At 34.8% G+C, this 15,045-nt stretch overlaps 1 non-coding gene across 1 annotated transcript; it reads right to left on the minus strand.

The window, feature by feature from the left end:
• Positions 1 to 13,655: 13,655 nt before the first annotated feature.
• LOC118540071 (U6atac minor spliceosomal RNA) lies at positions 13,656 to 13,781 on the minus strand. The gene has a single exon (XR_004919452.1). It is a non-coding gene; the product is annotated as a U6atac minor spliceosomal RNA (small nuclear RNA).
• Between the last annotated feature and the right edge of the window lie 1,264 nt (positions 13,782 to 15,045).

Here is a 15,045-nt window from a genome sequence, read left to right on the forward strand (position 1 = left end):
GCCTTCGGCTCAGGTCATGATCCTGGAGTCCCAGGATCGAGTCCCACATCGGGCTCCCTGCTCAGCGAGGGGTCTGCTTCTCCCTCTGACCCTCTTCCCTCTCGTGCTCTCTGTCTCTCATTCTCTCTCTCAAATAAATAAATAAAATCTCTAAAAAAAAAAAAAGATAATACAGTAAAACATTTGCCGGGCACTAGGACTGTCAGAATACAAAACGAAACAATCAGAGCAGAAAGATGAGGAGGTGCTGAGGGACACACCCCACAAAATCCAGATGCCTTCATACCCAGATCTAATTGAAATTCAATTTTCTTTCTTTTTTTTCTTTCTTTAAGATTTATTTTTTTTGGAGGGGGGAAGGGCAGAGGGAGAGGGAGAGTCTTAAGCAGACTCCACACTGAGCATAGGGCCCGAAGTGGGGCTCAATCTCATGACCCTGAGATCACGACCTGAGAGAAACCAAGAGTGAGACGCTTAACCAACTGAGCCACCCAGGCACGCCCAAATTCAATTTTCAGAAAAGGATAAGACTAATCCAGAAAGGAAACAAATGGAAGCATGTGTTTTTACTTTTTCAATACAAAATGAAACATAGGGACTTTTTTTAATAAAAATTAAAGCAAAACCATATGTAAAATACAAAGTAATTTTAGAATACAATAAATAAAATATGCCAACATGAGTGACAAATATATTAAAACCTTTATACAAGGTACACTTAAATAATGCAAATCTGTCATTAGAACTAACAATTATGAAATAACTAACAATTATGAAATAATTGTAATTGTGCATAATAACATTATGGTACAAGTAAAATTATATTTCATACTATAAAGTGATTTTATTTAGGAATAGCATTGTTTTCCTTGGCTATTATATAATTGACACAAGGCCTAGCATGGGTTGCTTCATTTTTATCTGGTGCAAGTGGAAGATTTATCAAGGTTAAAAGAAGAATCTCAGACAGTATTGACCAGTGGTTCCTCCAAATGACAATTAGAGATTTGCCAATACTGTTAATCATTTGAGATGTTCTTTCTGATGCCTTTAAAATTACACAGCAAATAAAAAGTGAAATCTAAGAATAGCAAATACTATAAACCTAAGTAAAAATAAATTATCACTTATATTTCTATCAGGGTTTAGGCTGACACTTTCTTAAATATGTTTGATGTGCTTTTTTGCTTTCCAGCCAGAAGCATATAAAAATTGAAAGAATATTCCCTGGACTCTTTCAAGTTAAAGATCGCCTTGCTAATAACAACAGATTGGGTGGTACTAAAAATTAGTAAAAAAATAAAAAATTTGCCCCTTAAATTACACAGGATTAGAATGCAACAAAATTATCACCAATACGTACTGTTACACTATAAGGAATGCTACAGGCATAACTATGGAATAATCAAGTTCCATCTGCTTTATTTCAATATATCATTTACAGCATTCTACAAGAATGAGCTGCTCTGCAGGTACATAGGAGGCAGGAGGTCTAGGTTCTGAAACCAAATTTGATTTTTATTATCAGGTCACCTTCAATAAAAACATTAAACTCTCTATACCTCTGTCTCCTCTTCCATAAAATAAAGGATGGGTATCGGGAGACTGCAGCATTGCAAAGAACTGTATGTGTGTGTGTATATATATATATACACACATTATCTTACTTAAAATTTACAAAACCATAAAACAGATTTATTGCAAAAATGGCCCCAATTCTCCACTTCTCTCTTCCAATGGGACTCTCCGCTCATTCTTTACAGGATAACATCTGTACCCCACTCCTTGAATCTAGGTGAACCTGATGATTTGCTTTTGCCAACAGAAATCACAGATGTAATAGTGTGCTAGATTCAAGTCCAGGCCTTTGAGTACTTTCATTCACTCAGAAAGATTCTAAAGGAAAGAGGAAAGGAAGTCTAATCCAGGTTGAAAAATCATGTAAAGCAGAGATAAAGAATCCCAGCTGAGGGTGTCCTAGACCAGCAAGTGTCCAAATGACCTACCAACTGGTTACAGATATACTAGTGAATGCAGACACTATGAGCCAACCTCAGTCTAGATCAGTAGCACCAACCAGATGGCCAAAAAGACTCCTAAGTAATAACAAAAGATTACTGCATTAAGCCACTGAGTTTTTAGGTAGTTTATTACCCAATATTTTTTTTTGAATTTTTTTATTTTATTATGTTATGTTAATCACCATACATTACATCATTAGTTTTTGATGTAGTGTTCCATGATTCATTGTTTGCGTTTAACACTCAGTGCTCCATTCAATACATGCCCTCTTTAATACCTACCACCAGGCTAACCCATCCCCCCACCCCCTCCCCTCTAGAACCCTCAGTTTGTTTCTCAGAGTCCATAGTCTCTCATGGTTCGTTTCCCCCTCCAATTCCCCCCCCCTTCATTTTTCCCTTCCTACTATCTTCTTTTTTTTTTTTTAACATATAATGTATTATTTGTTTCAGAGGTACAGGTCTGTGATTCAACAATCTTACACAATTCACAGCACTCACCATAGCACATACCCTCCCCAATGTCTATCACCCAGCCACCCCATCCCTCCCATCCCCCACCACTCCAGCAACCCTCAGTTTGTTTCCTGAGATTAAGAATTCCTCATATCAGTGAGATCATATGATACATGTCTTTCTCTGATTGACTTCTTTTGCTAATATTATTGTATCAAAAGATACTGGATATATCTATTATGAATATATTACCCCTTTCTCACATCTCACTTTTATCAATTAGAAAACTAGAACTAAGAAACAATTAACCTGTTCAAGATCAATAAGTAGAAAGTTGTAATCCCAACCCATATACTGTCCACTATAGAATAGGGTACCTACATTTTTTATAGGCTCATGTTCATGCCTACTGATCAAATTATGATAAGCTACAAATGTCCTTCAAAAACTATGAAAGAAAACATTTATTTATTTATTTTTAAAATATTTTATTTATTTATTCATGAAAGACAGAGAGAGAGAGAGAGGCAGAGGGAGAAGCAGGCTCCCAAAGAGCAGGGAGCCCGATGCAGGACTCGATCCCAGGACCCTGGGATCATGACCTGAGTCGAAACCAGACGCTTAACCATCTGAGCCACCCAGGTGCCCAAAAGAAAACATTTAAATTATCACTATTTTTATTATCTGATTCCATATTCCAACAAAGATATACATAAAGAGCTTTTAAAAGCCTAGGAGCATTGTCCAGATGTGCTCTCAGTTCCAAAAGATGTATATACATGCTCTTTTAGTTTCTTTCTCCTGAAAGTGTGTATCTATTTGTATATGGGCCTTAGAAAAGATATTAGTAGCAGGAATGGGAAAAATATAGATATGGAATACATGGTTGGGTGGTAAAATGAGTAGGAATTCATTTCTCTGTGTTCTAAACAAGTGAAAAGGATTTATAATGTCTTCAGTATCTACCTTTCCTCAAGAACTCATCATACAAATTGGTTGTATTGTGTGTGCATGCACATATATGTTGGTATTAAATTTAGAATAATGAATATCTTGGGGCAAAAAATGCATTTCTTCAGAAGACTTCTGTTATATATTCTTATAGCACTGAGTGTACATATTAGGATTTTATTACATTTAAGACAATCCCATACCAATTAGAAACTTAGCCATTAAAATTTCATGTATCATACTGTAATATATTTAAATATAGGACTCCAGACTTTGTTCTAACCATCCCTGGGAGTTTGCTTTGATTACTTTGTGATGGATTAAAGCTATTCTCTAGAATTTAGCCAGATGAAAGGAAGTTTGAAAACCTGGATTAAAGAGATGCATTTATATACTCTGAGACTAGAAAGGCTAAAGGGAACTCTATTTTCTGATTGGAGGAAAAAAAGAACAAGGTGATAAGATAGTAGTAAAACAATTAAACTAAAACAAATTCCATTATTACTTGTGCATTTAACAGATATTTATTAAGTATACATTTTGTGCTATATAAGGTGATCTCTATAGTATAAAGATTGCCACATAAGGAATTTAAAATACAGGGAAGAGATGATACTAATAACTAGATAATTTAAGATATCCCTGAACCATTTTAAAATAATGCATACTTTTTATTTCCATTATTTAAATATTTCAGAGGAGAGTTTTGCTTTAACTATCATGATAATAAAACCAGATTAAAAGTTAGAAAACTTGGGATTTACTTCTCATTATCCTATGATTTGTTTTATTATCATAACCAGGTTAATAATATGACATATGCATACACTGTATAGCAAGATTGTTGTCAGAATAGAATGGCATGACATAAATAAGGAGTTATTAAATAATATGCATTATTCAACATATCCTTACGTCTTCCAAATATATATTGTAAAATACTTGACTTTGCCCAGAGTTGTCAAATAAACCCAAATTTAAAAATATGTCTTCCTGGGGCGCCTGGGTGGCTCAGTCGGTCTTGATTTTGGGTCAGGTCATGGTCACAAGGTCATGGGATCAAGCCCCACCTCGGGCTCCAGGCTCAGCCTGGAGCCTGCTTAAGATTCTCTTTCTCTTTCCCTCTGCTTCCCCCCTCCACTCTCCCGCTCTCAAAAAAAAAAAAAAAAAAAAAAAAAAAGTCTTCCTTATTAAAATAGTTATTTAATTCTCAAATGGCACTTTCTATTAAGAAATTTCCTAGTGCGGGGATGCCTGTGTGGCTCAGTCGGTTGGGTGTCTGCCTTCGGCTCAGGTCATGATCCCAGGGTCCTGGGATTGAGTAGCGCATCGGGCTTCTTGCTCAGCAAGGAGCCTGCTTCTCCCTCTGCCTGCCACTCCCACTGCTTGTGCTTTCTCTCTCTCTCTAATAAATAAATAAAATCTTCAAGAAAAAAAAAAAAAATTCCTAGTGGTTACATGTTATAGAGCTTTACTTGTTCCCAGTGTCTTACCAGAGATAAAGTCCTCCTTCTATTCTTACATGGAAAAGTAATGGCAAAACTGAAATTTCCCCTTTCCTATAGAGTAAGTCAACAGATGGGAGGCATCCGTGGCTTTCTAGAAACTTGATCCCTGTAAATTGTAGAAGTGGGCAGAGTGTTTGTCCAATGCTAATGCATAGTGATTTTTTTTTTTTTTTACATTTGGTGGGGTAAAAAATAACTCCTCTAGTTATCATTTCTCTTCTCGCATTTGTGACAGCCCCATCATCAGTGACATGACATTAGTGTTCAGGGTGTCCATCATGGGAAAATGCATTATTCATTTACATTATGAATGAACTTTTAAAACAAAAATGTCATAGATGGTCTGCAGAAACTGAAGAAAATATATCTAATTATACAAAGAAGCACTGACTGATATATAATGCCATCTTTCACATTTTTCATACATGATTTATTAGTTACAGTAGTACTGCATGTGCATTTTTGCTTTAAGACAACCTTTTAATACAAGGGACAAGGCAGGCACACATGCATACACATCAACGAACATTTATATACACCTGGTATTTATTATTAATACAATGTCTTCTGTAGGGATATTTTGGTAATGAAAATAGAGAGCATCTAAAGGACCTAAATCCTAATTTCTGACAACTTGCTTGAATATTGTCTTTGCAGTTTAATAGTGACATTAAGTTTTAGTGGCTAACTTTCCAATTGTGATAGAAGTATTCCTGAGATGTAATAGAATCCTGCTGATAAGTACACTGTATGCTATAAGGATACAAAACTCAAGTCTTCTTGAATAAGTCATTTAATTATCAATCTCTTTTTCTTTCATTTTAGTAAGAAATGTATTGTGAGTTTCATCAGACATGCAAATCTTACAGACTGTATACATATATTTATCAGATAAATATGGATAAAATATATATAAGGTACATATATTTAATGATAATAATAATAAAATTAACTTCCATGGGGCACCGGGGTGGCTCGGTCGGTTAAGTGTCTGCCTTCTGCTCAGGTCATGATCCCAAAGTCTCAGAACTGAGTCCCACATCAGGCTCTCTGCTCAGAGGGGAGCCTGCTTCTCCCTCTGACCCTCCCCCTCTTGTGCTTTCTCTCTCTCTCTCAAATAAACAAAATCTTTTAAAAAAGTTAACTCCTATGTACCTACTATCATTTGAAGAATTAGAACCAAAATGGGAAGAGTTAGGGAAAAAATCGTTAAAGTCTGAATAAAAGTGCCTCAGATAGGTTTTAAGTTAAGGGAAAGAAAACAGGAGCTGGGATTCCCCAAGTATCCGTGAGTTTGACTAAACTTAATATTGAGTTTTAATAAGTACCATTATTTTTTCCAACTTCATTAGCTTCCAAACTTTGGGTTATTTCTAACATTTTCTTAAATTTTTAAGGATTTCTTTGGGGATTAAAAAAAAAATCTTACTCAACTAAGCGATAGAAGTAATGGTCTTTGCTCTTTTTATCTCCCACCCCAGGCACATTTTAGGTGGGGAGCACTTACCACAAAGCACCAGGGATAACGGAAAATGTAAACAAACCAGATTAGTTCTGGAATCAAAGGGGCATAAAATAAGGGTTAGATGTGGAGTTTACTCTTTCTGCCTGGTAGCCAGTGTCCTTTACCATATTTCTTTATCATCCTTCTCCTAAAGTTTCATTCTAAAAATCATCTTATCCATAAAGATAGCTTTACCCTCTTAGTAAGAAACTATTAGTTCCTGACATGAGGAATGAAGTCTAATTCATCACTGTGTTACTCCTTACCTTATCCATTTTAATTGTTCATTTGATTCAGGGTCTTTATATAGGAGTTCCTAGAAGCCTAGGTTTCTAGCTTTCTGAGCATAGATAGAGTATTATTGCTTGTTTTGATGTGGAATCCATGTATATCTTTTTTGTTCTTTTATCTTATAAATGATAATTATATGCATATTTGTTTGCTATCCTTCCCACTATTCCATGATTTTCATGAAAATAGCAACCATGTTGTTTTGATCACCATTGTATATCCTTCACTTAACACAGTATCTTGGTTATAAAAGGAGCTCAGTAAATACAGTATTTGTTAAATGGGTGAACTTAGGGTCAGGATGATATCTCGCAAGGACAGAGGGAGAAATACAATTTCTCAGAGAACAAATGCTTAACCTTAAAAAACTGCTGAGATATGTGTATGTATCCACTTTCTATCATACCCAACTGCTTTTTCAATAGCTATGTCATTTGCAAATCTTTTACTAAAGTTTTTGTTTGTTTTGAAGGCTGGAAAATCAAAGTAGCATGATAACAAGGAACCATGGATCTTCCAAACCTTTATAAAAGCTAAGTCCAGAGAATTAAGTAACGGAGAGGGAGGAAAAAGAGAAAGAGAATGGCTTTGAGCTAATAAGGATAGGAGTGTCATTCTACCTGTTCAGAAATAGGACTTGGGAGTTGCGTGATAAACTCTCTAGTAGGTGCCAATACATCAGAGGTCTTCTATAACTATGTGAACTCTCAACAAAACTAGACCTTAGAAACTGGCCTTGTCAGTTTCTGCAGAGTTGCCCATGACTTTGGGTAAATGCTGGCATAGTGGCCTTTAGATTCGAAGGGCCCTGGAGCTTGAACCAAGAGGATATCAGCAGTCAGCCCTGATTTTCCACTTGTGAAATTTTTTTAGTACATCTGGCACACACTGACAAACAAGAATCATGATGGCTTTCCTGGTCAGGCAGGGAAAGGCATATTGTCCAATATAAAGGGTACCATCAAAATAGGGCCATTAGTAGCTGAGAAACACAAGTGCTACATACTTACAGCTATTGCCCAAGCACAGTGAGTTCCATTTCAGTCCATTTTAAAGCTCTTTTATCTTACAACCCACACTGCTTCCCATGAGAAGTTTTGTTTTAAAATATTTATTTTGAAAATTATCTCTATTAACATTTACTATGACAAATACATTCTTATGGTAAACCTTGAATTTAAAACTGTGATCTTTCTTTGGGCCTAGTTTATGTTATAGCTATTTTATCGAACCTTTAATGGAAATTACAAAGATACTGTTTGTTTTGGATATATCAACCTCTCTTCATACATGTGTATAGGAGAGACCTTATATGAACTATGCAACCTGAAAACCACTGTTAAAATAGAAACTTCACTACAAAAATCACTCCTACTCAGTTCAATTTTCTTGTCTTTAGATGATTTATTTGACTCTATAAAATCCTCATGTTTATTCTATTCAGTACAGTGATATTTTCTTTTAGTTAAAACTTCTCTGTTAAGTCATGAACAACTTTTGTATTGGATAGTCTTATTTTGCCCTTCAGAATCCCCTCTTCTAAGTCTGTGACCCTGAGGTTCTTACTCTACATGCTTTTTCATGAATCATCTGGGAAAATTTCCAAGAGTGTTGAAGCACAGCCAGGAAGCTGAGGAAATGTTGAAGAGCGCTGGAGAAAAACTGCTGGGAGGGTCAGAAGAATGTCAGAGAAGGTCGAGAAACATCAAACCCAGAAAGGCTCTAAACACATGCCTTGAGGTCAATATCATGTCACAGCCAAAGCTTCAAAAATGCCAAGGTTAGAAAACTACTTTGCATTACTTTTTCTATCCCTCTTCATCAGTTTGGCTTTAACATCTACTATTAAGGAGACAAATAGTACAGTAATAGAAATATATTAGTCAGATAACAAGAATGTTATAGTCAGATAACAACTACTTAATAATAAGCATATCATCTACCAAATATTGAGAATTCTCTGTGTTAAGCATTCTACTGATCACTTCACATATATAAGCTCATTTGATTTCCACAACAATTCCATGGTATTATTATTCCACTTTTCTGATATAGAATCTGAGAATCAAAGAATTTGTGTTAATTTAGTAGGGTTACTCAACCAATGAATGAAATTCAGAAACAGCCTTCTAAGCCCATCAGCCTTCTAAGTTCCTTTAATTGTGTTATGGCAGTGACCTTTGCAATTGTCTAACACTGTGAATATATATGATGACTAAATTAACTGTAAGTATAATTTTATTTTTTTCCTCTTATAAGCCAAACTTTAGCACAAAAAGAAAATATTCACCTTATTCTGGTTTATTGAAAGGTTAATATACCTAATATATTTTATCCAATATACATCATCTTGTAGAAGCCTTTATCTTCTCTTCATTGTAATCAATTTTATCTTTCAGGTTTACCAGAATAAAACAGCCTTATCTCTGGAAAAAAAAATGTTAAATTGTACTGTTTAAAATCATTTGAAAATTTGAAATTTTGTTATAATTGTTATAAAAAATATTTCAACCAGTATCATCAGTAACTAACCAACAGAACTCATGAGAGTCACATGGTGAAACAAGATAGCCCATTCAACTATGGATTCATGAATGGCATGGTTCATAGAAACTAACACAACAGAGCTATGTCTTTGAGCTATGAGATTTATGAATTTTTTAAAAAGCTCTATTCTGATCTTATCTGAACAGATTTATTTTTATTGCTGAAATAGCATGGAATCATATTTATTCTACTTGCACTTGATTACTGAAGCATAATTTTAAATATCTTAAACCATTATATACTGTATTAAAATGATGAATGTATCATTTCTTAAAGTTTTACATGTTGAAGTAGCACGGGAATGGCATAGATTTTCATAAATCAATTGCCCATCAATATGATTTAATTCCTCTGAATGATATTTGATTTCAGTTTAATTTAAAGATTCTCAATATATTCTACATTCCATGTACTATTGCATTTCTTAGGGAAAAGGACAAATAATTTATGGTACTTTCCTCTAAAAAGCTTTTATACTAAATGAAAGACAGGTGATAGGCAAATTTTTTTTTAATGTAATAAATTACACAGTAATATAGAGTCTATAAGAAGTGCTACCACATGGGAGGGGCTAGGAACTTAATTTTAGGAATTTTGATCCCTTTCTAATAGCTGCCTTGCAGAATAAACTGATAACACGTTATCTATTGTTGTTTTTTATATTGTAAACACAACTGGCTACTGATAATGTTATTTATGTCATGTTTTTCATCAGACCAGACTGATACAATTATATAATCTGTTCACTGCAGTAACAGACAATAGAACAGATTTTTGCACACAGTGAGGGGAACTATATCCATTATATCCACCACTAGAACCTTACACTTATCACAGTGCTTAGATAAAGTCAGTGATCAGGAGATACTTTCTGAATGGATAAAAGAAGGAATGAATTGAAACTATCAAAATAGTAATCTCATCCCAAAATCTCACCCTCTTTGGAAAGAGCTTAGATAATGAAATACTCTTAATATGTAGAGGGGCGCCTGGGTGGCTCAGTTGGTTGAGCGACTGCCTTCGGCTCAGGTCATGATCCTGGAGTCCCTGGATCGAGTCCCGCATCGGGCTCCCTGCTCGGCGGGGAGTCTGCTTCTCCCTCTGACCCTAACCCCTCTCATGTGCTCTCTCTCATTCTCTCTCTCTCAAAAAAAAAAAAAAAAAAAAAAAAAAAATCTTTAAAAAAAAGAAATACTCTTAATATGTAGAGTTTCCTCTTATTTCTTTCAATTGTTAAAAAAAAAAAAGACCAAATCTTTAATACTGGTATGGATAGAATTATTATACTAATATATCCAAAACTCAAATGATAATAGAGAAAATCACTAAGTGTATTTAAGCATAAGTGAAAAATGATTTGAAACACTCTTAAATTCTACAGAACTACTGAAGATTTTACTTGCATGATATGCTTAAAAATATTCTAAATATCTCAGAAAACTAAAAACAAAACAACAGTGCGCTCTGTACACATTTGAGCAAATTTTTTTACAATACGCAGAGCCAAAGATATAATTTAAGAAGGGCATGAGTCATTCCTGGGGGTAGAAGAAAATGAAGAACCCAAATTTTCTTCCCTGTTTTATTCTTAACATTTCAACCAATAGAATATTACAGATCATTGGTAATGGCTTAAAGTTGAATTATAAGACTCATTTTGCTCCAGGCACACTATCTTTTATTTTATTCCTCCAAGTCTCTTGCTTTCCCTTACTTCTAAACCCTTGTATGTGGTTCTATGAGAAAACTCTCCCTTGATTCCTTCACTAATTGAAATACACTTTTCCTCTAAATGTCAAGACAAAAACATAACCAACTAAGGAAAAATTCCCTGATCTAGATCAGCCCTCCATGATTTAAACACTTATAACACCATAAAATATTTATAGCATGTATCACAGTTTCTGAAATACATATTTATTTGCTTACTCAGGTAATCAGAATCTCTCTTCTACAAGCTTTAAGTAATGTGTGAACAGAGATGATGCAGTAGGCAGAGTAACGGTCCACAAAAATGTCCACGTTCTAATCCCTGGAACCTGCTAGTATGTTACATGGCAAAGGGGAATTAAAATTGCAAATAGAATTATGCTTGTAATCAGCTGACCTTAAAACAGGGAAACTGTTCTGGATTATCAAGGGGTGGAAGTCATGTAATAACAAATGTCCTGATAAGTGAAAGAAGGAGGTGGGAGAATCAGTGTCAAAATGATTCAGTGGGAGAAAGACTAAACCGAACATTGCTGGTTTGAAGATGCAAGGTGGCCATGAGCCAAGGAATATGGTGGAAAACATAAGAAAATGGGTTTTCCTCTAGTGCCTCAGAAAGGAACGCAGCTCAGCCAACAACTTGGCTTTAAACCAGTGATAACATGTTTGGCTTCCAAACTACAAAGTATAAGATAATACATTTTGCTAGTTTTAGCCACTAAGTATGTTGTAATTTGTTACAGCAGTCATAGAAAGCAAACAGATATTCTCAGAACCTAGTGCATGCCCGGCACATGGTGTTTGATACTATTTGTTTAATAAACAAATAGATAATGAGCTTGAGGGATGTGCTACATCTATTGCATGGTATTAAGGTCCCGATATTTTCTTCTCATTCTATTTATAAGTTAATTTGAGTCACAAAACATCAAAAAAAAAAAAAAAAACCCACAAAATTCTACAATCAGTATTTTGGAGTTGGAAAATTATAGGTCACATTCTAAAGCCTGCATGTATGGCAGATGTAGAATGAGAGTCTGCACCAGCCACCTTCACCAGACTTTGTATGAACTTTTGTTTTGGCTCCTTGAGTGTGGGCAGTGAGTTAATATGAAGGATATATAGCTGGCCAAGTACTGGAACCTTTTTCAGAAGCCAAATGTGATACACTTTTTGCCTCAAATTAAATGACTCCTATTATCTTGGAGTGACTATATTGCAACTTTTTTTTTTTTTTAAGATTTTATTTATTTATTTATGTGAGAGAGAGAGACAGAGAGAAAGAGCATGAGAGGGGATAGGGTCAGAGGGAGAAGCAGGCTCCCCGCTGAGCCGGGAGCCCGATGCGGGACTCGATCCCAGGACTCCGGGATCATGACCTGAGCCAAAGGCAGTCGCTTAACCAACTGAGCCACCCAGGCGCCCTATATTGCAACTTCTTATTTCACTTGTGTTTTCTCATTTACTACAATCCTGTGGGCCACCTATTTCTAATCGTATTTTCAAAGCTATTAATTCAGGCTCAAAACATCTAGTAAGGGCTGGTCCTGGTAACAGTGTATGAAAGAAATGTAGAGGTGGTGGGAGCACCCCACCTCAGTGGGGAGGGGTATTTTATCCCTAACATTTAAAAAAATAGCCTGTGCGTGATGATAATAAAAAGCAGGCCAACTTTTTGTTGACTTGATTCTTTTTACCTTATCTACAGACAGTGCTCTCCCTCCCTCCCTCTCTCAATGGCACTATGATGTGGGATTTAAATCCAGGCTCACTGAATTCAACATCCAGTTTTCTTCAATCATAATCATGTCTTCTTTCTGGAATTAGGCTGCTTGTGTTTAAATTCTTTTCACATTTGAAATTGCCCTTTCTCTGCCTCAGTTTCGTCACCTATAAAAGGAGGACAGCAACTGTATCTATCTCAAAGGTTGTTGTTGGATTTAATATAGGAAAAAAAAAATGCTTGGAATAGCATCTGTCTTAGAAAAGCATTCTGTATAAGTTAGCTCTTATAAGAGCTCCGAAATTGTCACTGGAAAATCTTCTCAGGGAGATTATAGTGTGAGGTTGGAAGAAATATTTTGCTAAACTATATGAGGTGATTGATGAAATAATCCTATGAAGTGTGAGTAATAATAGTTTATCTAACATGACTTCTAAAAAATGAGTTGGGTTAGCTAGGAGGTTTTAATTTGCTGTCTAGTGTATTCACATTTTAGGACACAGCTAACTCATTTGAGCCAAATATCTGCATCGAGCTCCATTTGTTGAGCTATGTGACCTGGATTCAAATCCCAACTCTACCACTACTATGTGTGTAACTTTAGGCAAGTTAATTCACCTTTTGATGCCTCTATTATGTCACTTGTAAGATAGGGATAATGATAATACTGACCTCACAGGATTATTTAGTGTTAATAAGTTCATACTTGAAATGTACTTAAAATAGTGACTGTCATATAAGTGACCAATAGTTACTACATATTTTTTATAATATCCCAAGGTGATCTTTCAAGAAATCTTAATTATTCGTTTTTTTTTTTAAGTTTTTAAATTAAATTCCAGTTAGTTAACATACAGTGTAATATTAGTGCAATATAGTGATTCAACACTTCCATACATCACTCTGTGCTCATCACAAGTGCCCTCCTTAATCCCCACCACCTATAAAAACGATGGTTAGAGACCATGAAGTAGGTGGCAATGCCTTAACTGTATGCATGCTGTCAGGCCCAAGGGTCTCTTCCATCCTTGTAAAGGGGAGTGCTAACCTTCTCTCCTTTTATACAACATGAAATCTTACTTGAACACTAGAGGCATCATTTTCTTTCACAGTAGATTTCTAATGGTTCAAATACCTAAAACAACAACAACAAACTAAATAGCATATGCTCTTCAGAGCCAAGGTCACCTACCACAAAGCAGACTCAAAATATACTTACTTTACATATTCACTAGCTAGCTAAACTACAAAAGAGAATTTTAAAGGTTTTGTTGTTGAAATTATAAAATTAAAACTATAGCAGTAGAATATTTGTGAAGCCTTTTGTTTCATTTTCTGCTAAATGAAAACAACTTTCAAAAAGTTAACTGGAATGCTTTTATTTGTTTCCTGTCACACATTCTAAATGGCCTTTAAAAGTCAGTAGCTGTTACTCAAGAATAATGAGGTATATTATTCTTTCAATGCACATGTAAATCTCCAATTAACACTAATGGGATTTATGGCAATGAAACCAAAGGGAAACCTACTTCAGTGTCTCAAAATAATCTTTATTTTTGATATCTACTTTTTTACCATCTAAGTGCAGTCAAGCAGAAATAAACAAATTAGTATTAAGCATCAATTTGACACTTCCATTCATGCTGACATCCTGAAATACTGTCTGTAAACAGTAATGTGTTTTAAAGCAGAGATGTGGCTTTAGATTTTAGTTAAGGATTTATATGTTCCTCCCTCCTCTGCCATTAACATTAAAATTATAAAAAGTAAGCATGTGCAGTCCTAGTATTACTTGAGAAATATAAAAAAGGTGATTTTTTTTAAATATGTGTGGCAAAACATTTTTAAGAACAGTATTTCAGAAGATTATCCTTTTCATGGGAATCTAGAATCCTAATATCTCTTTGAGACACAATCATATATCCCTCTTTAGTAAATATTTCTTTTTTAGATTTCTATAATTTTAGTCTTATTCATATAGTGAAATCTTCATAGAAGACAACTTTTAAGTGGAAAAGTGAAATACCATGAAGTTACTACTGAATTGAAATTGCATCTTAAAGAATATATATTTTAAGGTATTGTGAAACCACCTGAAAAAGATAGGAGAGCATAACTGAAATAATTATTTTTATTAGTCTAAGTGTAGAACGATCTACAGGGACTCTAGCCATAGACCTCTGGTAGAATTTGAATCTTTAAGATAATTCTACAGACATTAGACTACACAGTGAAAGTGTAAATCCCTGTGTAGAAAGAACAAATAAGCCCAGTTTAATAGAATTCAATCAGAAAATAATAAAAGGTATGATAATATCCAGAAAGTACATGTTG

This window comes from Halichoerus grypus, chromosome 4, assembly GCF_964656455.1.
Source record: "Halichoerus grypus chromosome 4, mHalGry1.hap1.1, whole genome shotgun sequence".
NCBI classification, from domain to species: Eukaryota; Metazoa; Chordata; class Mammalia; order Carnivora; family Phocidae; genus Halichoerus; species Halichoerus grypus.